At 35.2% G+C, this 27,500-nt stretch overlaps 1 protein-coding gene across 5 annotated transcripts in view; it reads left to right on the forward strand.

The window, feature by feature from the left end:
* The window catches only part of LOC135223652 (neuromedin-U receptor 2-like), a 908,589-nt gene that overhangs the window by 638,457 nt on the left and 242,632 nt on the right, over window positions 1–27,500 (forward strand). For 4 of the 5 annotated variants that reach the window (XR_010316551.1, XM_064262302.1, XM_064262305.1 and 1 more), the window contains one exon: window positions 9,999–10,035. The gene's annotated coding sequence lies outside the window, so the exon portion shown is untranslated. Of the gene's footprint in view, window positions 1–9,998; window positions 10,036–23,806; window positions 24,474–27,500 lie in introns of those variants that run through there. The other variant, XM_064262304.1, reaches the window with a different exon arrangement.

A 27,500-nucleotide genomic window follows, 5' to 3' on the forward strand; every position in this document is an offset into this window, starting at 1 on the left:
CAGCACAGGTTGGTCAACTAGTATGTATATATATATATATATTTTATATAATATATATATATATATATATATATATATATATATATATATATATGTGTGTGTGTGTGTGTGTGTGTGTGTGTGTGTAAGAAGGGTGATCTATTAAAATCCAGCTCATTTATGAACAAATTAATAGTACAGCAAACCAATAATCTCTTCCATATACCATGCAAATCTATTCAAGTTTTTGGTGAGCTCTATTATAATCGTAGGCTTATAACGAATAAGAGTTGTTCAATGAAAAAAATATCAGTATTTAATCAGCTGATACAGTCAGTCAATCAGTCCACAGGACTCAGTGGAGTTGTTGTGTGACTACCTGAATTCAAGCATGTTCTAAGCAGTCGAATTATACCTTAACATTATGAGGACTTCAGATGGTTACGATAATTAAGCAACGAGGAATGATTTCCAGGGTACGTCTTCTTTTATTCATCAAGCATCTCCTGTGACAAGAATGTTTTTTCTAATTAGAACTTCTGCGAAGGCAGGCGACTGGGAATTTTCTTAGATTCTCGAGGGAAGACGTGTGAGAATCTAGCATATTAGATTAGTTTATTCAACTCTGATTTGCAGCTCTCGTAGCGAGTATTATATGTTGAGATTTCTGTAAAGAGAATAGATGTGCGCATGTCAGCATCATCCATTTGTTTTATTCCAAAATAATTACTTTACTTATGTTCACGTTTTGCAGAGTTCGACAAAATTGTCTTGTTTAAATACATGTTACTGGTAGTCCTACAGATACAAAGTTTGGGTTTACTGGTCTCCTTCGATTAATCAGTTTTTATCGTATACACGAATACATACACATATGCATATATATACATATATGTGTGTATGTGTATATAATGCCCCAATATTCTTTATCGAATTCACTAGTCCTTGGGAATAACGATCCTTGTATAAGGATTTTATTATTATGATAAATAAATCTAATCCGGCATAGATTGTTCCAGACTGTCTTTTCAAGGTTGGTTCAGTGATAGAAGTAATATGTTCACTGAGCCATTCAAACCGATATAAGTTAATTTCGACTCTGCTGTACATATCCTGTGGAATTTAGGTTCTGTACTTCAAATTCACTTTCCCTTCGTAAAGTAAATTGCATTTATGGGATATTGTGGCTTATTATTCTTAAGTGTAAACGTCACATACTAATTAGTGACGAAATGAACATGTATAGAAATGTGTTAGAAAGAGAGCGCATAGTATTATGGTAGAAGTGGGTTGATTTCGATTCCAAGCATAGAACTAGAATTGTATTGGAATATGTTCAGCTGAGTCGAAGAGTATAACTCGTAATATCTGAATGGATATTACACTGCAATTTCTGCATAAAAAAACAAAATGTTTAAGTTCAAACAGTGGCTTGGATAATATTTGGTTTTATTTAAGCAATAAACCTGTGTGTGTGTCATTCCCAAGGTAAAGTGAAATCGATAATAAGGTACACTATATATATATATATATATATATATATATATATATATATATATATATATATATATATATATATATATATATATATATCAACTTAAGCAGTAATGAAAGCCCTTCAAAAGCAAGAAATATATAAATCTTATGTTAGAACACTTGAAGATATCTATACGGGTAGTACAGCAATCCTAAAGCTACATAAAGACAGTGAGAAATTTCCGATTGAGAAAGGAGTTAGACAGGGAGACCCCATCTCTCCTAAATTATTCACAACATGCCTAGAAGTTTTTAAGAATTTAGATTGGGAAAATGTAAGAATTAACATTAATGGGGAATACCTTAACAATTTAAGATTTGCAGATGACATACTTCTACTCAGTGAATCATTAGAGGAATAACAAAAGATGATAGAGGATTTGAATAGAGAAAGCAGAAATGTAGAACTGAAAATGAATAAGATAATGTTCAATGAAAATGCAGAGACAATAAATAAGGGTTATGGACGAACCTCTAGAGATTGCTAATGAATATACGTATTTAGGACAGACAGTGTTTCCCCAGGACAAGAGACGGAAATTAAAAGAAGGACAAGTATGGGATGGAGAGCTTTTGGTAAACAAGATGAGATTATGAAAAGTAAAATGCCACTTCCTCTAAAAAGCAAAGTATTAAATCAGATGGTCCTACCAGTATTAACTTATGCATCAGAAACTTGGAGCCTTACTAAAGCCTTAGAACATAAGCTAGTTACAGCTCAAAGAGCTATGGAAAGAATAATGATTGGAATAACACTAAGAGACAGAAAAAGAGCAACATGGATAATAGAGCAAACTAAAATAGAGGATATTGTAACAACAAGTAAGGAAAAGAAATGGACGTGGGCAGGACATATAATGAGAATGTCAGATAATTACAGATGGACGAAAAAAATAACAGAATAGTTCCCTAGATATTGCAAACGAAGCAGGAGGAAAAGAGAAGACGATGGATTGACGAGCTAGGAAAATTTACGGGTATAGACTGACATAAAAGACCATAAACAGACGAGAGTAAAAGAACATGTCTGAGGCCTTTGTCCTGCACTGGACTAGCAACGGCTGATGTTGATGATGATGATGTGTGTGTGTATAATATATATATATATATATAATATATATATATTATATATATAATTATACAATATATATATATTTATATTATATATATATAAATATAATAATATATATATATATATATAATTATATATAATATATTTATAAAATATATGGTTTTTTGTGTGTGTGTTATGTATATGATATATATATATATATATATATATATATATATATATATATATATATATATATATATATATATATATATAATATATTATATATATATATATATATATTATATATATATATATATAGTATATATATTATATTATATATATATAATATATATAATATATATATTTTTTTTTTATTATTATTGTATATATATATATATATTATATATATATATATATATATATGTATGATATGTAGTATATATATATATATATATATATATATATATATTATATATATATATATATATATTATATATATATATTTAGCCAAGGCCCAGGAAAATTAAAGAAGGAGTACCGAGCGCTTTCGTGTTATTTCAACATATTTTAAGTTTAAAATGATTAGTTTTGATGTTGTATCTCTGTTTTCAAAAGTACCTATAAATGACTTGCTTGAATATTTAGCTGAATTTTTAGATAATTATGATTTACCCTTGTCCACTCATAATATTTTAGAACTGGTTAAACTCGGCATTTGTGATTCTGTTTTTTACTTTCGATGACAAATTCTATACACAAAAGTTTGGTATGGCAATGGGAAATCCTCTTTCGCCTGTTTTAAGTAATTTATATATGGAGTTTTTTTAAACAAGATTTTTACCTAATATTTTGCCTTATGGTGTTCTGTGATTTAGATATGTAGATGATATTTTTTGCATATGGCCTCTAACCGAAAATGTAAATGCATTTCTCTTTAAACTGAACAATTTGGTACCTTCCACTAATTTTACTTGTGAAGAAGAACTGATGGTTGTCTTTCATTTTTGGATGTAAATGTTCACCGTACTCTAAATGGCTTCAAATACTCAGTGTACAGAAAATCTACAAACGTAAATTCATATATTCACTATTATTCTAACCATAGCAATCAATTAAGAAGGCTACTTTTTCTTCCATGTTTTTAAGAGCCTTACGTATCTGCAGCCCGGAATTACTTCAGGTAGTTTGAAAATATTTTCAACATATCGGAAAAATTAAAATACCCTAAATATTTTATTGAATGTGCTTTACAAAAAGCACAAAAAACTTTTTATTCTGTAACTCCGAGAATGGCTTTTAATAATGATAATATGCTCGTTTTACCATATAATGACCTCTTACGGAGGATTCCAAGTTTTTGCAAGAATTTTAATATAAATGTTGTTTTTAGATTTTCAAATACACTGAAAAACATACTAATAAGGAATTCTCCCAAAGTTTCTCAGGGCTGCAAGTGTTTTTATCTCGGACAATCTGGGAAAGGACTGGACACCAAAATTAAACAACATAGATATGGTGTGAGAACAGGACAAATGTCGAATGCTTTGTTTTTACACATTAATTGTTTTAATCACATGATTCATTGGGAGGGGGCAAAAGTTGTTTTATATTGTAATAATATAACTCGTAGGAATATTATTGAATCTGCTTTTATCAAGTATCACAGTGACTTAATGAATGTAAGCCAGGGTATGTACAAACTGGACCCATTTGTTGTTAACGAGATTTGTAGGGTTGTTTCTTTTTAATCACCTGTTGAACTGTTCTGTACCTGCTGTACTGGTTTTAACCGGACTTTGAATACTTGTTTTTCAATTTTTTCAGTTTTTATGTTTACTTTGTTAGATATTCTCTGTGGTTTTAGCATTGTACCTCTAAAATGTGTTGAAATAACACGAAAGCGCTCGGTACTCCTTCTTTTATTTTTCCTGTGGCCTTGGCTAAATATATTGTCACACGCTATTTAGTGACATATAAGCATAATATATAAATATATATATATATATATATATATATATATATATATATATTAATATATATATATATATATATATATGAGTTCTTGTGTGAATTATTGATCTACCAAGATAAGGTCAAGAATGTTGCACCAATCAAAGTTTCTCTGGAAGATCCATGGCAATATCATGATGTAAACATTCCATTTTCACAGCGGGGCTGTTCCAAGTTTTTGCTGCTTAATTTCTTATTTTTACGTATTTTGACAAATCTTTTTCCTTGTCCTCATTCTTTCCCTATCTTTCTTGCTTTATGTTAGAAAAATTATTTTATTCATAAGTTTTCTCCTTGTAGTAAGATGTTAATGCAGACACCAACATCAGTGACTGCGTTAGGTGGTGATTAACTCTGTTCAGTACTTTGAAATAACTTTTCAATTTCCATCTAACACTCAATAATGTTCAAATTGTTAATGTTCAAACCTACTTATAGAAGTAAACTGTCTATTCGACATTTGTGATTGCGAGCAATAATTACTTCCTAAAAGACGGAAAATATTAAAGAAACTGGGGTTACTAGTCATAGCCGCCGTAAATAAGAACCTAACAATAATTACCCGATGTATTGGAAAGTTTTCGGTATTTCTTTCAAATCACTGATACTAATAATAACAACAAGCAGTTTAGATTTTCAGAGACACAATCATCTAGATAGTACAATTTCTAAAGGTTTTCTGGACATGTCTCCAGATTATTGTGGAATCGTGTATCTTCGCTTGTGGCTTCCTTAAAAGGTTTGACACGAGACCTTCCCAAATACACCTGCACATAACTTTGTTATTTTTTATTTCTTGTTTATTTGGTCCTAATGGGCCTCTATTATTTTTTTTATTTATACTTACAGTTTTATCCTTAGTATTTTAATTTTTGCCAGTTATTCTCTTAACTCTCCTTACTGCATTCTTCCAGAAGTCAAGATTCTTATTCTTCTCAAGCCATCCTCTGAAGTTAATTACCTTCCAGTTATCTTCTTGTGGGGAGAGCGCCGTCACTCCTCGCGTGCTGGACCCACTTTTTAGCCTTTTATTTTACCTCAGTTCCCTCCATTCCCTCTTCCTTTCTTCTTGCTGCCCAACCCCTCTAACTATTACTTCTGAGTACAATGTGGGTTTTTCTCCAAGTTCGACCTTTAGATCCCTGCACTTCTCCATTTTCGGAATCTCTTTTTCGATATTTGAGTGGCAAGTGCTCCAGTCCTTGGCTGGACAGCCTAAATTTTAACAACAAAATAATCTCCACAGCCATCTCGATAATGTCTTTAGTAAACTGGGTACGATCTTCAGGTATCTGCTAGAGTCATTGTGCAGATCCTGTATGATCTAGTCTGAAGGGCTTTATCGTTCTCACACCAGAGATCATTCTCGACAGTGTTACGCATAAAGCCTCCAGCCACATAAGTACCTTCATGAGTCTAGAGGTCCTGCTTGTCTTGTTTTCCCCGAACTTCTCGGCCGAACCCAGATTGAACCGCTAGGTTTGGCAGTCACGGAAGCAGCTGCCAGTCCCTCTTGCTCACATCTATTTTGACATTTCTCCTCCTGCAAAGCCTTTGATTTTCACCATTTTGCTCATTACTCAGTTTCTCTTCTTTATCTCCAGTCAGTAGTATATCGTATGCAAAAACCAAGCATTTCACATTCCATTTACGACTTCTCTCACCCAACAACTTTGCGCCCATGTCTCCTTTCCTTTCTCTAACTTACGCATCATTCGACCAGTGAAACAGTTATCGAGACATGTCGCAGTTTTATTGGAGACTCTCCCTTCTAGAAATCTTAATATGTGGTGTCCTTTCGTCATACACACTTTGAACCACTTCAGTCAGCATATCGTTTATACCAGTACATCTTCAATGCCCTTCACATTGCATGTTTATTGATTCTATCATCGCTTTGCTAGATGCTTGAATGCTTCATACAGAATTTTCTTAGAAACTTCTCGCGAAAATGCTTAATAACAGCACCTAATCCACACATCCACTTCTCTGTCGAAAGCAATACTGTTTCTGCCCTCTTAATCCCTATGCCATTGGTCTTAGTTTCTCAGTCAAAGTTTCTTCCAAACACTCTCCACTGATGACCGAAGAAACACTGTGACACTAAAATTCTTTACCGACGGTTCTAGGAGCTTTACCTTACGCGTTCAAAAAAAAACCTCTTTTTCACCATCCAGAGCTTGAAAACAAACCTTGCACACCCTTGCCAACCACTCAATCTGCACCATACAACATATTTGCAGTTCCTTGAGCCCTTGTGTTTTTCCATTCTTCAGATTCTTGAATTTGCTCCTTACCCCTTCAACACTCATGTCCATAAGCGCTGTCAAACTTTCTCTATTCCTTTCTATTCTTTCTAATCTAGATTTACCTTTTTTCTCTCTTCCCTATTCAATAAATCTTTAAAATTGGATTGTGTGTAAAATTATATTACCTGGCTATATTTACCAGGGTCAGTAACTCAAAAAACTTTTCATAATCCACTAATATATTTCCATTCCTTTTTTCCATATTTCTTGCTAGGTATGTAGTTGATTTGTTTTTTTTTTTTTTTTTGCGGGGGAAGACATTCAAACATTTCCCCTTAGCCCTTAAGCTCTGGCACGTGCTTTTCATAGTAAAATTCTCTCTCTCTCTCTCTCTCTCTCTCTCTCTCTCTCTCTAGTGATATATGGTAAAACCTTGAGAGGTGTGTATACTATTTAAAGAATTTTGTATAGTGGGCCGGTGTGTGTGTGTGTGTGTATGTGTGTACAATTAGATATTACTCTCAAGAAGCAGGTTTAAAAAGAAATAAGGAAAAAACACTGATTTTGCACTGAGGATCGTTTTATAATGACGCTTGTATTGAAGTGGTTACATATTGCAGTTGCAAATGAAAATAAATCGTAGCACCGAGATAAGATTATTAAAAAGAGTTGACTTCTGTGGCATATATTGGATGTAGGATAATATTGTTGTTCATATCACATTCCGAACCAGCTGAGTGTGTCAGTGGTTTTGAGATGTCATAAATCAATTTGGATTGCGTTCCACTCTATTTTTCAAACTCAAACTCCCCGAACAAGAAAATGCATTAAACTCAAATTGAGACAACTGGGAATGTACGCAGAAGAGAATCCATTCCTGGGCGTTTGGAATGTTCATTTTGAAGGATGAGTAGAACTGATAGGGGATAGAGAAAAAAAGTCATACGAAATCAGAAAACGTTAATTTAAAATTGCGAACGTTTATTCACATTATTGTAAGGGAGTACGAATTAACTAGGTAGAATATAAAGGGTCTATGTGTCACATATTTATTTATTCATTTTCTAGTAATAATAATCAAAAGTTTAAAGATGTGGGGTGAGTGTAGAACGATGGAACAGGTTCCGCAGACGAAAACAAACCTAACCTCTCCCAGAATGCCAAGTCCTGACTTAACCAGACGTTGCCCTCCTAACCTAACTTAGGGATCCGTGCCCTGACCTGGCCGAGGGGGCCTCACGCCTCCCGGACCTCCCCAAGTAACACTAAACATCGGTAACAATGGACTAAAGTCTGATACCTTCGTTCTGCAAACTACACAAAGATGTTAACACCCATCTTCCTGAAGAAAATTATCGATCTTCGTTTATGTTCATAACCATAGATTCTTTGATGGAACCCAAAGATTCACGAAATCTGTCATTTCAGATGTCCATAATTTTGTGAGCACTTCCGCTGAGATATTACAGTGCCGTACTGAAGGCAGCGCATTTATAGAATTCAGACAAGGCTGAATGAAGATTGAATATCATTGTAGTACTTTGGATCATCCCATCTCTATTTCGATCAGTCAGCCTTTTCCTGCCGCTAAAGCTTTGCTGTTTTCTCAAATATTATATTTTTGTTGTTATGCTTTCACGACATCATGAAAATGGTTGTTTTATTGTTTTTAACCTTTAATTTTCCATCACTCACTAGGCCATTTCCCTGTGCATAGCAGAAATTCGTTACACATCCACCGAAATCTGCTTATTATATGTTGTTATTGTTTTTATTCTAAAAATCTCAAGAATTCGGCTGCTTAAATATTTTCCAGACTACCGAATAGATAAAGAAACAGGGGCTCAAAGTTTTTGTTATCATTTAGAAATGATGCCAATACTTTTGTGAAATCATTGCTGATTAAAATTCAGGTGTCATGACAAGTAAAATCAGTAATTAAGACTAATGACGAAAGTACCCAAGGTAAAGACTATCATGCATTAATGTTCCGTGCAAAGGGACTAAGATTCTTAGATAGCAAAAATTAGAGGTACATGAAATTTTTCCATTCATTTCATAATCGAAGTATGTATAGAGACTGGAAATGTTTCTTTTGCATGCAGATGCGTTACTTACACAATTTCCTGTCGCTCGGTGTAAACAGATCCGATTCCTCAATAGCTTGAGCTTTATATACAGTAAAAATTCTCGTGCGATTTACATCTACCTAGTGAATGTGAGATTAGTCAAGAACTTTCACCAAGAAAAAAATACAACTCTACGCTAATGACAGTGTGAATAAAAAATATGCACAGGAATGCAAGAGAGAGCCGAATCTGTTTTGTCACAGTGGTTGGATTATCATTGTAAAATTATGTCAGGAAAGCAAACGATCGCAAAGTTCAGCATTATTAGGAAACATGAGTCAGTCTTTGAAGAAGTGTGTTATTGTTATCGTTACTTCTGCATGATAATCAGCAAAAATGAAAAATTATAAACAAAATAAACAGACGACAAGGTGAGAAAGGCCCAATTTGTTTCTTTTAGCATGACCATGTAAAAGCATTTCTCAGTTATCAAAACAAACGGAATGGTGCATCGCAAACATGGAACGAGAACTAATGAGTGAACGAGCTAATGATTCTTGCCAGGAAGTTTTAAGAATAGCAAAAGCCATTCACTTTCCTGAATACAGAATCATTGTTACCAAGCATTTCACGTCAATGCATAACCGGGGATGAGTCGCTAACGTTTTAATTCTTTCTCGTATTGAAAGTTCGCTCACAATACTCAGGACACTTCACCAACTGGTAAGGATGAAATTGCACTCGTAGCACTCAGACAGGAAAGTCTTGTTTGCTTCGAAGCAGTTGTTTGCCGGAAGACATTTCCCGTGAAGTTAGTTTCGCATTTAAAGGGATTTCGGGTCACACGCCCGAAGTTCAGCGACTCTTTGCAACCAGATGGTAATGTTTATCTTTTATTTCCTGACAAGAATTTTGGCGGCTAATGTGCACATCTCTCTCTCTCTCTCTCTCTCTCTCTCTCTCTCTCTCTCTCTCTCTCTCTCTCTCTCTCTCAATGGGTTGGTTGGTTAGTTTATTAAATTGGCGAGGATAATGACTGTCATAATGGTAAGGTTTATAGATTGATGTTTGTTTTTAATCATACTTAAATCTTATTTTCAGCTTCGTCCTACTGGAGATGGGAAGAAGGGGCGACGAAGTGAGTACTTTTTTTTTCTCTCTCTTTCGAAAATAATCCAGCAATTAAATGTTTATTTGTTTCCGTAGAATATGTGGTTTTACATTGACTTTTAGAAATGGTTATCATTTTACTTTTCTTGAGCGAGGGGGTAAATGTGACATTCGACAGCGCTATTCTTGACGCCAGATTTATTTACTGTGAATGAAATGTTTTCACTTGACCTTGATAATGCATTTCCAGTTTGACATAATAGTCTAGATGCCAAAATAGTGACCCTACAATATTGATTGCTCTGAAATTTTTTAATGGAAATATGTTCTATATACACAGGAAAGCCAAATTAGCTTAGTTGCTACTTGGACAATGTTGAGCATTTCTCATAATTCAACATGGCTGCCGTTGCCATATTGAAAAACAGCTGACAAAATCTTAGCCGCTGGCCGAAGCGTTCCACTTCATCGTAAGTCCTTGTAATACCAAACTCGTTTAGTCATGATGAACTCTTAGCAGCCATACTTGTGGTAAAGATGCAGTTGAATGCACTGAGCTAAAGATGTTGTTGAATGCACTGAGCCAAGGTCAGTGATGGTTTAGTGATTGTGTCCCCCTGGCCCTGATACAAGGCCGAAACCAATTTCAGGTTTCTCACTGGTGCTTTGTGATGAGCAAAATGATCGAGATTGTAGTCTTGGGGCTTATGTTTTGTCATAACTTCTCTCTTGATATTCCTCACCAGCTTCTCAATATTGTCTTTATCATCTTGGCTTGTGCAGATCTTGACAATTTTCAAAAACTGTCCAAAGTTGTCTTGAAATACACCTATAATTATTTTCACAGCCTTCAATGTGCAGCACCAGCAACTTTTCACCAAAGAAGTTTGTTACGTTCTGAGGCTATCGTAAAAAGAACAGATCTCAGTGCCTCCTCTTCAGGTGTCTTTATGGAAGGGTGTGTCACGATTGTAACATGGGACATAGTACTGTGCATCAGCAGCATGCAGATCAATTACAGCACCGAGTCTAACCATCACCTCATTAGCTCACTGATCTTGCCTCTCATCACAAAGTTGTTTTAGCTTTTGTTTGAAGTTGATATTACTACCCCTTTCTACAGTTGTACACTTTTTGACCTGCACCCACATTAGTTGGTTCTTACTGTGATTTACACCCTTTTTCCACACAACAAACATTCTCTCTTGAAAACAAAGTCACTGCACTCTGATTTTAACAACCACTTGGAAACACCAATATTATCCCATAACCACTTTCTCTTTTTCTGTAAGTCTTTCTTGACATTACAAAGACTGAAGAGACATTCCCCCTTTCCAGTGGCCATTATGTTTGTGAGGATGTTGGACACTGTGGAACTAGGGTAGTATTCTAATTATACAAATTCACATTCAGAATTAAGGAAAAACTGTGGTTAACCACATGTTTTTCAAAAAGTTTCACAACGTTATATTATAAAACTTTATGCCTATACATTGTAATGTAAAACCAACTACAGAAACAAATTCTCTACCTTTAAAACCTCTAAAAAGTGTTGTTAGAGATCTCTCTACATTGCCATCAGTATCAAAAGTTAAAAATTGGTAGGTTTTCAATATGGCGGTGGTGGCCATCTTGAATTTTAAGAAATTGTCAACATTGTCCAAGTAGTAACTAAGCTAATATGGTTAACCTATACATAGGGAACATGTTTCCATAAAAAAAAAAGTTTAGAATGGTTCACATTGCAGGGTTTCACTACGTAAGCAATAGAAGTGACGGCGCGGGTTACGTGCTGGGCCACTTGGCTTCTTTTCGCTCCGTAGGAAATTAAAAGGCCCGGATTTGAATCGCCCATAAAATCGTTAATATCGGGAAGTTAGCATATGATTCGATTTTAAAGAAATAAATATTTATAGAATGTCATATGAAGTAATGTTGCTTGTATAAATATGTATTTTTCTCAATCAAAATATGTGGGTCTCAATGCTAACTTCCCTCTATTAACGATTGTCTGGCCGTTTCAAATCCGGCCCCATTCATTTCATATGGAGCGAAAACAGACAAGTGGCCGCCCCGGGGAGCGGCGGTGATTATATCACACTACGGTACTTTATGGGGTTGGCACCTAGACTATAAGTCATGTTATCAAAAATCTTCGATCCAGATGCCAGCACAGTTAGGTACTATACATTGAGTACTCGATATATTTGTGGGTTGCGTTCATATTACACAACTGAAATATGACTAGTTCTGGTAAACGACGGTCGTGTGTTAGAGTGCTGCTAACATTTTATAAGTTGATGCCCGGTTTCACAGAATTTTCGTGATAACTCAAAAACCTGCAATGCATGTTACAGGCACCTATAGAAAATCACGTAAGTTATTACGATAAAGGTTATTAATGACGATGTCACTGTTGTTTGTATTCGTTACTTTACTTATTATGCTTGTGTTCATGTTATTTAACAGTAATCATTGTCAACTTTGTTCTCCCTGTAAAGAACATCACTCCTTTACTTGCTTTCTGTCGAAATATGTGAGACCTGTAAAAGATTTAAATGATTATATAATGACACAATAATGCTGTAATCTCATAATATATATATATATATATATATATATATATATATATATATATATATATATATATATATATCATATATATATATTATATATATATATATGTGTGTGTGTGTGTGTGTATGTGTGTGTGTGTGCATAAATACTCACATAATAAATACTTATTGTTATTGTATATATATATATATCTATATATATATATATATATATATATTCATGTATATATATATGTGTGTGTGTGTGTGTATACATACATATATATACGGATGTATAAACATCACAATCATTATTCATACGCGCGCGCAGATATATATATGTATATATAAAACGAAGTTATTGCTACCGGTCGGTGACGATAAACTCGTCGTTATTTTCACCGTCTGCTGAAAGTAACGCATGAGTTATATTCACCGTTATTATTCCACATAGGTATTTTCTTAATCTCATTATAGTAAAAATAACAGTATTTCTTAAAAATATGAAAATAAACCGAATGAAGAAATAACTTTTTCTGTGTATCCATCGTAGATGGTGCGGTACAATCAATTACTTCCGATGGACATGGAGGTGGATCCTGTGTGGTATGACTGCCATGTGTATCGGATTCGTCATCGTTGTTTAAAACCCTGCTGGCATTTGTTCTTCCCACATTCGGAGAAGATTTTTGAGGCTATCTAGTCGCTCATGGAAGACTCGCGTTCCACTGCTTGCGAGTACAGCTACAATCCTTTGAATTTTTCCTTCTGATAGACGGAATTTTTCTGGATGGGTCATTGGTTTGACAAGATGACTAATTTTCTGGACCACTTGCTTCAACTGTCTCTGTGTTTTCTTTATGCCACCTAGAATTAGTATTCATTGTAGTTGCATCTACTATATCGCATTTTCGTAATACTACAACATTATGCTTGCAGGGCAAAAGGTGCTGACAGTAGAAACTTCATGAACATCTAAGCTCATGATCATTAATCTCCATTTCATAGCACCTAGAATTGATTGACATGGAGTAGCTACTTTACGTGGGAATTAGACTGGATAGATGGAATAATGGAATTTTCACGTGCTTTGTGGTTTGCAAACGTAAGTCTCTCACTGTGCTCCGCGTATTTGCCATACAACTTATTAAGCAGTGGATCATGTTTTCCGTATTCAACTGAAGTTGCATTTTTGTAAAAACAATTGATTTGTTCGTTAAGTAGCTGAAGATGGTAAATGCTTGTTTTTTCCATTTTCCTATTCAATTCGGTTATTGGTATTGTTGCCAAATGTTAATTTGGAAGTTCGTGAATAAGTTGCCTACAACTCTTCACATTCAAGTTAGTTTTGAGAGACTTTCTGAAACGCCCCGAAATCTTGTTGTTCTAGTCTGTAAAAAAACATGACTGAAAACGTTGTCTGACTGTAGAAAAAAAAAATAATTTTTTTCTGTAACTGGACATACAAGATCCGACACTTTTTTCTTTAAGTACTTAATTAAGAACATGAAACTTATATAGCTGATGAGAGCACAGTTCGAACAGTTTGAATTTCATTGTGATCTTTATCTAACATTACGGTCTCAGTTTTTCTTACATCCGCCATCATTTTGCAAAACGATGTCAAAAGCGAATATATCATGTCTGCTGTTTCACTTCTTAAAAGAGCATTTATAAAAGACTGCTCCATTTTCGTCAGTTACAATCCACTTGACCTTTTCCTTCTATATTCTGTAAAACTTCTGTAAGTTGTTCAGCATCAGTAAGATCTTCTCCAGCTTTGACCTTTTTAAGGTTTCTGTTCTCTTGTAATTTGACTTGCTTTCAAAATTCGTTTGTGCATAAATTTTCAGGTGCTTTTTGCCAGGATTTAGTCTCACATCTTTTACTTCTTCAAACTCTGCCGTGGTCATGCGGCGGTTTTGGCTATAGATAGTCTTCAAACTAACCAAGGCTTTTCATAGTTATGCTAAACGTTCACCTTTGTTATCACCAACTTCTTCTTCCTGGCGCTGAATGAAATTGAAGCATTACATCTACAACTAAGGTAAATTTGTTTCTTCCTTAAACCTAAGCCTCTTTACTTAGGGCTTCCATAATGTACATACAAAAGTCACTTTGATGTACCTTGATTTCTTCTGGTATCGATGCTGCCGATGTTTGTTTTCAAATTCAACAAAACATGAGGATTTAACTCTGAAAACGCTGCCTTTTTTTCTTGATGTTTCTTTACTGATACATTAACTGCTTCTAACGATAAAAATGTATCCTGGGATATGACATCAGTAACTGCTGAAGACAGGTCCTTGACATTGGAGCTTTCTCCCTCCATCTTGATGAATCGTTATATACTGGATACAAAGTATCTATCTGGAAAGTCTACATCGCTAAGTATCATTAGCGAAAGCAGTGGTCATTCCGTCTCCCTTAACCATCATAGTTATTGTCACCGAACGGTGGTAATACTCACTGTGTATGTACATACACACACACACACACACCACACACACACCACACACATTTATATATATATATATATATATATATATATATATATATATATATATATATATATATATATATATATATATACATATTATAATTATGTGAGCTACCCTAACATTAATGCTACTTCCTGGCTACATGACTTTGTCAACATCATCAGCCTGTGTATCTATACACACATACGTATGTATATGTGTTTATGTATATGTATAATTGTGAGTGTTTATACATACACACATACAATATATATATTTGCACACACACACATATACACAAGCTTGATGATGTTGACATAGCCATGTATCCAGGAAGTTGCAGTAATGTTAATGTACCCCACAGAATTATTAACGAAATATCGGAAGAGGGGAGGGCAGGTTGAGGGAAAAAGAGGAAAACCATTGTTAAAGAGGGGATGATTTAATAATCATCTCAGAAAAAGAGGAAAGACATCGCTGGACAGAACATTTTATTTCGTGCGGCCATGAACATATTTAAGGGTAATCATTTGATTAATACATCAGAAGTTAACAAAAACCTAGATGTACTTAAGAATGAATTCACGACTTTTGAAACCGAATGCATAATAATGAAACGTATAAAAAGGAAAACACCAGATTATGACGGAACCGCCCAAGAGATGATTTTAGTTGAAACCGAAGTGACCTCTCTCTCCTTTACTTCATAAACTGCTTTGCATAATGTGGAATAAAAAAAGCATGATCATTTGGAATTGGAAATCATAGCTGAGGAACTAAAGAAAGATGACCTGTTTGAACATTGTAACTATAGAGACGTTGCACTTAGGCCGGTTAAAAAGAAAATATTCTTTATGATTATTCTCACTGGCTGAAGTAAGAAAATTATTAAAAGCTTATGGATGAACAAGCTGATTTTAGAAAAGGAAGGAGTTGCACACTTGAAATATTTGTCTGCAGTGCATAAAATTTGATATCCCTTTCTGATAACTTTTGTTGATTGCGAGATGGAATTTCCCAGACCATCATAATGGGTCTCTTTCATCTTTGCTTTTCATTAAATATATAAAGCCAACTAAAGTAACCCATGAACGAAGCAGGTGCTACGTCAGTGTTAATAATAATGGCGTCTTCGGCGTAAATGATGGGATGCTACGAGGGACTGCCATTTCACTTTTGCTCTTTTCTTTTCCCATAGACATCATAATGCAAAAATTGGTCACAAATGGACAATCATTTGTAGATTTCAATTGCAATAAAAACCCAACGCACTTGATTCCACAGTATTTTAAAGAAACTTGCTTAACAAAATGTGTCTTGTACCTAGAAAGATGATACTCAAAGTAAATCTAAGAAAAAAATAATAACGACAGAATATGCACACAGAGAGAAAATAACAATGGACTGGAAAATTATTAATGAGGCTGAATCATTCAAATATCTATGAATACTGATATCCAGTTCAGGTTCTGTTGAGTAGGAATTAAATGAAAGAATATGCAAGGCCAATTAAACAATGGGTAGGCTAAGGAAGATTTCGAAAAGAAATAGATTGAAATATATTAGAAATCAAACATATTGAGATTATATACAAAAGTAAGATTTTAAAGTGTAATTGTATTGGTACACGAACATAATTCTTGGTATGGCATGAAACTATATCTTAAAGATTTAGTCAGTTTTGGAATAAAGTTTTATTAGTAGCCGAACGGCAGAATTAGGTTAGAAATGACAATACGGGAAATTGTGGAAATTCCATGTGCAGATGATGTAATGATGAAAAGAAGATGAAAATGGAGAACTGTTATTCATGAATCTTATTTCGGCAGGAAATCTGACCTGGAATATTTCTATATGGAAAATAGCTAGAATATCGTTTTGTTGTCATTTGGATCATGCATAATTAAACCGTTTAAAAGCAGCTCGTCCTTGAAATAACTGGATGAAGTTTACATTTCCCTAGGCCAATATTCATACTATATATCAAAACTTTCTTTTATAAAACTAGACTCCATTATATTGCTTTCGAACACGTTATTAGAATATACCAATTACTTGGCGACGGTCCAGTTTATCTCTCACAAAAACAAACACCGGACTGCTATACTCTCTCTTCCTGTGGATATGCTGCTCAGTTCTGTTTTCATCCATCCATGTTATTTACCTGTTTGATCAACACAGAATTTGCCACATGAATTAAATGGAATAGCCTATACAAGAGAGTTCTTTATCAGCCCTTTTGTTGCTGTGTTATTGTTATTAAATGTCATATATACACATTACTTTAACAGATAAAGAATTCTCGAGGCGAAACCAACTAAAGGCGTGTTGAAGGTTGGTGGAAGAATGAATGCATTTGCCTGGTATGGGTATTTGTTACATTTGTTAGCAAAAGATCGGCAGGAGACTTTCAGTGACCATGGAAGCCTTTTGACAATATATTAGATATTGTTGATCCAACCCTCCTTCGTGGAAATGGAGTTCGAATGCTGAATGGGCATGAAAAAGAAAAGGCTGACTGGTGAGAATACTATTTGTTTGTGCAGTAAATGTTGTTGTATGGTCAGAATTGACAGAGTGGCAAAAGTGGCAAAATTTTTACCGTGGATAAAAAGATAACTCAAAGTGTTCTTGAGATGGGGTGGTCATGAGGAAAGAAAAGATGACAGATTGGTGAAGAAAATGTTGGATATGGAAGCATTAGGAGAGGGAGGAGACGTGGTCCTAGAAAATACCCGACGTAAAAAGTGGAATATGTTAGAAAGGGTTTTCTAACATACCCAGGAAGCATATAGAAAGCGTGTTCGTGTTGGATGTGAATGCCGGTTTTGATGAGCCTTCTTTGTAGTTGTATGAACAGGGTAATATTCCACAGGTGCTTTTATACACAGTGGGTTCGTCCACGATTCATCATCAGTCATAGCACGAATGTGGCAGCGACTACTGTTAAATTTATTCTGTGGACCATATAATGTTGGAGAGATTGCTACATATATATATATATATATATATATATATATATATATATATAATATATATATATATATATATATATATGACATATATATATATATATATATATATATATATATCAATTCAAGCTACAAATGTCCTTTAATATCTAAATTCACTTTACCTCCCAAATGATATATTTTCATATATGTACCGAAGGGGAATTTTTTAATTGATAATAATTTTCGTCCCCCCATGGGATCGAACCACCGTCCAAGTGGACGGGGACGAAATCAGGGACAGTCAGTGACGCTATCCAATCAGCCAACAGAGACGCTATAAGTTCATATCGATCTGACTTTACAAATCGCCCTCGATCTGAGTGCTTTCGTAATTAGAATCGATATGAAACCCCGTCTACCATGTTGGCCAATTCGAGCGTTTGACAGCACGTAGCCTTTTGTTATGAATAATTATCACATCGAACCGTGATCCATTTATATATCAATTCAAGCTACAAATGTCCTTTAATATCTAAATTCACTTTACCTCCCAAATGATATATTTTCATATATGTACCGAAGGGGAATTTTTTAATTGATAATAATTTCGTCCCCCCATGGGATCGAAACACCGTCCAAGTGGACGGGGACGAAATCAGACAGTCAGTGACGCTATCCAATCAGCCAACAGAGACGCTATAAGTTCATATCGATTCTGACTTTACAAATCGCCCTCGATCTGAGTCTTTCGTAATTAGAATCGATATGAAACCCCGTCTACCATGTTGGCCAATTCGAGCGTTTGACAGCACGTAGCCTTTTGTTATGAATAATTATCACATCGAACCGTGATCCATTTATATATCAATTCAAGCTACAAATGTCCTTTAATATCTAAATTCACTTTACTCCCAAATGATATATTTTCATATATGTACCGAAGGGAATTTTTTAATTGATAATAATTTCGTCCCCCCATGGATCGAACCACCGTCCAAGTGGACGGGGACGAAATCAGGACAGTCAGTGACGCTATCCAATCAGCCAACAGAGACGCTATAAGTTCATATCGATTCTGACTTTACAAATCACCCTCGATCTGAGTGCTTTCGTAATTAGAATCGATATGAAACCCCGTCTACCATGTTGGCCAATTCGAGCGTTTGACAGCACGTAGCCTTTTGTTATGAATAATTATCACATCGAACCGTGATCCATTTATATATCAATTCAAGCTACAAATGTCCTTTAATATCTAAATTCACTTTACCTCCCAAATGATATATTTTCATATAGTGACCGAAGGGGAATTTTTTAATTGATAATAATTTGCGTCCCCCCATGGATCGAACCACCGTCCAAGTGGACGGGGACGAAATCAGGACAGTCAGTGACGCTATCCAATCAGCCAACAGAGACGCTATAAGTTCATATCGATTCTGACTTTACAAATCACCCTCGATCTGAGTGCTTTCGTAATTAGAATCGATATGAAACCCGTCTACCATGTTGGCCAATTCGAGCGTTTGACAGCACGTAGCCTTTTGTTATGAATAATTATCACATCGAACCGTGATCCATTTATATATCAATTCAAGCTACAAATGTCCTTTAATATCTAAATTCACTTTACCTCCCAAATGATATATTTCATATATGTACGAAGGGGAATTTTTTAATTGATAATAATTTCGTCCCCCCATGGGATCGAACCACCGTCCAAGTGGACGGGGACGAAATCAGGACAGTCAGTGACGCTATCCAATCAGCCAACAGAGACGCTATAAGTTCATATCGATTCTGACTTTACAAATCACCCTCGATCTGAGTGCTTTCGTAATTAGAATCGATATGAAACCCCGTCTACCATGTTGGCCAATTCGAGCGTTTGACAGCACGTAGGCCTTTTGTTATGAATAATTATCACATCGAACCGTGATCCATTTATATATCAATTCAAGCTACAAATGTCCTTTAATATCTAAATTCACTTTACCTCCCAAATGATATATTTTCATATATGTACCGAAGGGGAATTTTTTAATTGTTAATAATTTCGTCCCCCCATGGGATCGAACCACCGTCCAAGTGGACGGGGACGAAATCAGGACAGTCAGTGACGCTATCCAATCAGCCAACAGAGACGCTATAAGTTCATATCGATTCTGACTTTACAAATCACCCTCGATCTGAGTGCTTTCGTAATTAGAATCGATATGAAACCCCGTCTACCATGTTGGCCAATTCGAGCGTTTGACAGCACGTAGCCTTTTGTTATGAATAATTATCACATCGAACCGTGATCCATTTATATATCAATTCAAGCTACAAATGTCCTTTAATATCTAAATTCACTTTACCTCCCAAATGATATATTTTCATATATGTACCGAAGGGGAATTTTTTAATTGATAATAATTTCGTCCCCCCATGGGATCGAACCACCGTCCAAGTGGACGGGGACGAAATCAGGACAGTCAGTGACGCTATCCAATCAGCCAACAGAGACGCTATAAGTTCATATCGATTCTGACTTTACAAATCACCCTCGATCTGAGTGCTTTCGTAATTAGAATCGATATGAAACCCCGTCTACCATGTTGGCCAATTCGAGCGTTTGACAGCACGTAGCCTTTTGTTATGAATAATTATCACATCGAACCGTGATCCATTTATATATCAATTCAAGCTACAAATGTCCTTTAATATCTAAATTCACTTTACCTCCCAAATGATATATTTTCATATATGTACCGAAGGGGAATTTTTTAATTGATAATAATTTCGTCCCCCCATGGGATCGAACCACCGTCCAAGTGGACGGGGACGAAATCAGGACAGTCAGTGACGCTATCCAATCAGCCATGGGGGGACGAAATTATTATCAATTAAAAAATTCCCCTTCGGTACATATATGAAAATATATCATTTGGGAGGTAAAGTGAATTTAGATATTAAAGGACATTTGTAGCTTGAATTGATATATAAATGGATCACGGTTCGATGTGATAAGTATTCATAACAAAAGGCTACGTGCTGTCAAACGCTCGAATTGGCCAACATGGTAGACGGGGTTTCATATCGATTCTAATTACGAAAGCACTCAGATCGAGGGCGATTTGTAAAGTCAGAATCGATATGAAACTTATAGCGTCTTCTGTTGGCTGATTGGATAGCGTCACTGACTGTCCTGATTTCGTCCCCGTCCACTTGGACGGTGGTTCGATCCCATGGGGGACGAAATTATTATCAATTAAAAAATTCCCCTTCGGTACATATATGAAAATATATCATTTGGGAGGTAAAGTGAATTTAGATATTAAAGGACATTTGTAGCTTGAATTGATATATAAATGGATCACGGTTCGATGTGATAAGTATTCATAACAAAAGGCTACGTGCTGTCAAACGCTCGAATTGGCCAAACATGGTAGACGGGGTTTTCATATCGATTCTAATTACGAAAGCACTCAGATCGAGGGCGATTTGTAAAGTCAGAATCGATATGAACTATAGCGTCTCTGTTGGCTGATTGGATAGCGTCACTGACTGTCCTGATTTCGTCCCCGTCCACTTGGACGGTGGTTTCGATCCCATGGGGGGACGAAATTATTATCAATTAAAAAATTCCCCTTCGGTACATATATGAATATATCATTTGGGAGGTAAGTGAATTTAGATATTAAAGGACATTTGTAGCTGAATTGATATATAAATGGATCACGGTTCGATGTGATAATTATTCATAACAAAGGCTACGTGCTGTCAAACGCTCGAATTGGCCAACATGGTAGACGGGGTTTCATATCGATTCTAATTACGAAAGCATCAGACGAGGGCGATTTGTAAAGTCAGAATCGATATGAACTTATAGCGTCTCTGTTGGCTGATTGGATAGCGTCACTGACGTCCTGATTTCGTCCCCACGTCCACTTGGACGGTGGTTGGTTCGATCCATGGGGGGGACGAAATTATTATCAATTAAAAAATTCAACCCTTCGGTACATATATGAAAATATGTCATTTGGGAGGTAGTGAATTTAGATATTAAAGGACATTGTAGCTTGAATTGATATATAAATGGATCACGGTTCGATGTGATAATTATTCATACAAAAGGCTACGTGCTGTCAAACGCTCGAATTGGCCAACATGGTAGACGGGGTTTCATATCGATTTCTAATACGAAAGCACTCCAGAATCGAGGGCGATTTGTAAAGTCAGAATCGATATGAACTTATAGCGTCTCTGTTGGCTGATTGGATAGCGTCACTGACTGTCCTGATTTCGTCCCCGTCCACTTGGACGGTGGTCGATCCCATGGGGGACGAAATTATTATCAATTAAAAAATTCCCCTTCGGTACACATATGAAAATATATCACATTGGAGGTAAAGTGAATTTAGATATTAAAGGACATTTGTAGCTTGAATTGATATATAATGGATCACGGTTCGATGTGATAATTATTCATAACAAAAGGCTACGTGCTGTCAACGCTCGGAATTGGCCAACATGGTAGACGGGGTTTCATATCGATTCTATTACGAAAGCAAGCTCGATCGAGGGCGATTTGTAAAGTCAGAATCGATATGAACTTATAGCGTCTCTGTTGGCTGATTGGATAGCGTCACTGACTGTCCTGATTTCGTCCCCGTCCACTTGGACGGTGGTTTCGATCCCATGGGGGACGAAATTATTATCAATTAAAAAATTCCCCTTCGGTACATATATGAAAATATATCATTTGAGGTAAAGTGAATTTAGATATATAAAGGACATTTGTAGCTTGAATTGATATATATAAATGATCACGGTTCGATGTGATAATTATTCATAACAAAAGGCTACGTGCTGTCAAACGCTCGAATTGGCCAACATATCGATTCTAATTACGAAAGCACTCAGATCGAGGGTGATTTGTAAAGTCAGAATCGATATGAACTTATAGCGTCTCTGTTGGCTGATTGGATAGCGTCACTGACTGTCCTGATTTCGTCCCCGTCCACTTGGACGGTGGTTCGATCCCATGGGGGGACGAAATTATTATCAATTAAAAAATTCCCCTTCGGTACATATATGAAAATATATCATTTGGGAGGTAAAGTGAATTTAGATATTAAAGGACATTTGTAGCTTGAATTGATATATAAATGGATCACGTTCGATGTGATAATTATTCATATATATATATATATATACATAAATATATATATACATAAATATATATATAATATATATATATATATATATATATATATATATATATATATATTACATTATATATATATATATATATATATATATATGTAGTATATATATATATATATATATATATATATATATATATATATATCATTCGAGCTACAAATGTCCTTTAATATCTGAATTCACTCTACCTCGGAATTGATATATTTTCATATATGTACCGAAGGGGAATTTTTTAGTTGATAATAATTTCGTCCAAGTGGACGGGAACGAAATCAGGACAGACAGTGACGCTATCAATTCAGGCCAACAGAGACGCTATATAAATGAATTACGGTTTCGATGTGATAATTATTCATATATATATATAATATATATATATATATATATATATTATATATATATATATATATATATATATATATATATATATACATATATACGTATTATATATATATATATATATATATATATATATATATATACATATAATTTGCATATGTTAACCGTGAACTAAATATTAAGATCATAATTACTACGAAAGAGCGTATCAAAAGGCTACATATGTTGGTCACCTGTGTCGAGGATCATGAATTATTTTCTATTAAGGTTACACCTGCCTAGCTAGCCACGATATCACATTTGAACTCTTTGCGTTCGCCCTGTAGTTATTATAAGTCGCAGGAAACACGACGCTGGGCAAATACACTCCTATCCCTGATGTGGTGCAGTGATTTGCCGTTCTTTGATAAAGCTGATCTAGTGGCTTCGTAGTTGTGCCCGTTTGATTAACAAGTTCCTTACGAAAGTTAGGAACTCTGAAGTGGAAGTATTGCATTATAAAAAGTCATGATTTACGAATAAAAAAAAATGCGATAACTGTTCATTGAAGTGAAGAACTAAGTTGTTATGAACCTATGTTACAAGGCGGATAATTTTGAAACAGATTGACACTGCAAAGCGACAAGTATTTCTTATGCCTGACGTTATTTTTTAAGTAAAAAAATCTGAATATAGAAAATAAATCCGATAACGGAACGGTCTTCGTGACCTCAGGATCCCACGAACATAGTCTGGAGTTTTGGAAGTGAGCCTGCATGCTTCTTGATTGATTGATTGATTGATTATGAGGAGTGAGGACCAGCGCCGGAACCCATCAGGATCATTATTCAGCGCCACCTGGCTGCTTCTCTCGCCTTCTCTGAATGAAAATCTTGGCCAGCGTCCTATCACAAAAGAAATAAATATCCTTCGTTTCAGGGTGAACGAGTAAGTGCCTTTCTCTTTACAAAACTAAATTTTAGTATTTTGTTTGAGGCTGGTCGATAGCCGTAAAGTGTTCTCCTTACTTCTTTGCCGGTTACATCGTTGATGCGGTAATGTAGTATTGAAATTAATATTAGACTGCGAGAGCCCACCAATAATTAGCGATTAAGTTTTGTAACAAACTCCTATTACACAAGAATGAGTGATAACTTCCGGTTCGAAGATGCCTTAGGTTTATGAAAATACCTCTTGTTACTTCATATTTACTCAACAATATCCATACTGCCATGTATTTATCTGAGCAATAGAAAATAAAATCCTTTTCGAAAAATGGTGGACACTAGCTAAGTTTTAATTGTCTAAACGAAAAGTCTGTAATTGCTGGCCATACTCTCTCCTGAACTTTAATAAAGTCAGCGAATGTGCTTAAAATGAGAATGTCTAATTTGGTAATGTAGGCTATAAGGCATTTAGGGCGAGAACGGCGCACAGTAAAGGCCCTGAAGTCCTTTGGTGTGCCTACAACAAGAAGTTGCGCTTGCTGTCTTTTGCCTAATGAGAGCTGAGAAACGTTCTCAGTGGTCTGTCCAACTACTGTATGACAATGAATGCCTGACCGCTGAGGTAAAGACGGCCATTAGGTATATATCATAATAGTAGGTTAATTTTTTTAGACAATAAGCCACTTTATGCTATCGCAGACCCTTGAGTTTGGTAAGGCGATAAGGGGTGGAAGGTCTAATGTGGACAGAAACGAGCGCCTTGACGAAGTCAGGATGTCATAGCTTGGGAGAAGATGGTCGGGAAGAAGTACACCTCCAACTGCACAGTCATGTAACAACATGATCTGAAGCACTGACTGATTTGTGGCAATGGAACAATAATTCCTTTACACACAAAAAGCACTGATTCAGTATCGGAAATAAATAATCTATGGGCCTAAAATGCAGCACTGTTTGATGGTTGCGTGTAAAAATTAGCAATTATAAAGAGTGTGATGGTCACCATTAGTCTCATTATTTAGGGATGATGATGCGATGCACGCATTGATATTCATATGACTAGGAGGCTGAATATGCTGCTATAAAAGCCGGTATGAAAGTACTCATGCTTCACTGTAATGTAATGCTGGTTCATAGATCCAATGTGTGCTGAATGAGGTAAATGTCACAATACAAATCACCGATTATAAAAGTATTTAGAGATACAATATACCAATCTAATTAAGACGGTCATTTTAATAAAAAAAAAAGTGATATCTGAAACACTGTTTCATTGTCTGAATGTATTAATAATTCACTGATCCAGTCAAACAATTGTAGTCCTAACATGAGACAATATACTTGCTGGCATCCAGATTTCCAGTATGAATACCTATATCAGAAATTAAATAAAAAGATTATTTAAATACCCAAATGTAATAATTATTTAGATGTGTAAATTATATTTTGGATGTGGATGATCAAGATGCGCTGAGTAAGGGAATAGATGCCAAGTGGAACATAAGGAACTAAAAGTCAGTAAGTAATTCTGTAGCCTTTTCATCAGATCTCATTAATTAGTGATTGACTTTAGTGGAAACCAGAATTCATGAACTTTCATGACTGAATCTTAAGGAGTTATAAGGCTGTAAAGTACAAATCTGTAATGCAGCACTTTACTGTTACACAATCATTTCCATTTTTCCTATCAGTTATTTATAAAACAGATATTGTCTACCAAACACATTTTGTAAGAGAACCACTAAATCACATCATCTAACCTTTAATTTTATAGTATATGCGTCAGTTTTTATAATTCCTCTCGAACTGTCTACACTAGCAAAAAAAAAAAAGTTGCATGTGGTTTGGAAAGACCGTGCCATGTTTGATTTCACTATTAGTAGGATTTTTGTCCAGTGGATTTCTTACGAATTCCATGAAAATGATTAACTGCCTTTAACCAAGGTCAGCTATTACTATGACAGTTTCATTTTTTTCTTTCATTGATAGGGAGCTTTCATATGAAATCACAGTTTCATTTCCCAGTCTGACCTTAAGGCTACGTGTTTCTGACAATTTCAGCTCTGACAAGAATTTCATTCCTATCTTTGAAATGTATATATCAATTGCAATCCATGTGAGCAACCATTTAGGTTCCGTTGCAATAGGCACTTTTAACTGCAAGGTTGCGTTGTCTGTCTTTTGTTGGCAATTTGCTCATTCTGACGTGCAAACATACGTATGTTTTGAATGCTCTGTTTCGCAACCTCCCTTTGCGTGTAACCTGACAGTTAATTTGTTATGTTTTTTTTTTTACGTTATTTCTAAATTAGAATTTATTCTGGTTTGAAGTAACATACTAGTGTTACTTTCTTATAATTTACAGTTTTATTTGCTTTAGTGATTTCCATAAATTTGTTGTTGTTGTTGTTGTTGTTGTGTGTGTGTGTGTGTGTGTGTCTGTGTATGGAAATCTTCCATTACTTTTTTTCAGTGGTTCTTAACCTGGGGGATATTCGTTATTCTCTCAACACGAGTGAGGAACTGATATTCAGAGGTTTATGATAAAATGCAAAAGTATCGCCTTATAACGTTAGTTTCCTATAGTCTACTACTATAGTTCGACTCTCGGATCCTAGGTATGTTCCGATCCATGTGCCTTTGTGAAGAAGCATTTTTCACATTTGATGCTCTTAACACCAACTACAGAAACAAGCTGAATGCCGTGCACACTCTGGCATTCAACCGTGCATTCAAGATCTAATAGCTAAAAAGCAGTGTCAAGTATCTCACTAATTCATTCCCTAAAAAATGAAAACACCTTTTCTCTTTCTCTTTTTTATTTTCCCTTAAATCTAGGAAGGAATTTTACTTATAGATGCAAGGGGGACGTGGAGGGAAGGACCACCTCTTAGAAGGGGCTTGATAATAAAAAGGTTGAGAACTACTGCTTTATGTAGCGTTTTGTCAAATGTTATTCAGACCAAACTTTAGAAACAAAACTTTAGTGATGTAAAACAATACCATGGGCTTCATATCGTTCTAGCTT

Source organism: Macrobrachium nipponense, chromosome 10 (assembly GCF_015104395.2).
Source record: "Macrobrachium nipponense isolate FS-2020 chromosome 10, ASM1510439v2, whole genome shotgun sequence".
Taxonomy (NCBI): domain Eukaryota; kingdom Metazoa; phylum Arthropoda; class Malacostraca; order Decapoda; family Palaemonidae; genus Macrobrachium; species Macrobrachium nipponense.